A 734-nucleotide genomic window follows, 5' to 3' on the forward strand; every position below is an offset into this window, starting at 1 on the left:
GCCCCCCGCCGGGGCTTAAGGACGGGGACGGGTGTCCGTCTGTGCAGCGCTGGCAGAAGTCAGGGAGCCTCCCTTGCGCCCACAGCCCCGGCGGGGACAGGGCAGGGGTCACCTCGATGGGCTGTGGGACTGGAAGCAGGACCAGAGCTGGGCACACCGACACTGAGATGAGGAAGCGGCTGAAGGTTCCAGGCTGAGCTTAAATAGAGCCCCAGGTGAGGCTGCTCAGGCTGTGACAGCCCAAGTGCTCAGAGGGACCTGCTTCATCCCTCTTCGCTCACCCTCCTCCCTCACTCTCTCCCTCATTTCCCCTTTCCGTGTGCCTGTGGTGGCTCCCCCGTGTCGAAATGGGGTCGGAGTCCAAAGAGGTGTGGGAGGATTGAGGGCAAGTAGAAGAAATTGGGGGCTGAAAAAGGCAGGGAGAGGGTAAAGAGAGGTAGGAGGACGATAAAAATATAGTGGGAAACGGAGTCTGAGAGGCTGATGAAGAGTGGAGGCCAATGAAAAATGGGAGGCTGAAAAGGAGCAGGAGTCTAAGGAATAACTGGAGACCATTAAATTAAGTGGAGATTAATATAAAACTGTGGCTAAAAAGGGGTGGAAAGCCAAGGGAGACTGAGAGGTGGGAAAAAAATGAGGGACAAAGGAATGCTGAATAAAGAGCGGAGCCCCTAAAAATGCAGAGGTTGGAAGGGACTGGGAGGTGGGGCTTGGTGGGGCTCCCTGCCTGCCCC

The sequence above is a fragment of the Corvus brachyrhynchos genome, unplaced genomic scaffold (assembly GCF_000691975.1).
Source record: "Corvus brachyrhynchos isolate BGI_N302 unplaced genomic scaffold, ASM69197v1 scaffold220, whole genome shotgun sequence".
Lineage (NCBI taxonomy): Eukaryota > Metazoa > Chordata > Aves > Passeriformes > Corvidae > Corvus > Corvus brachyrhynchos.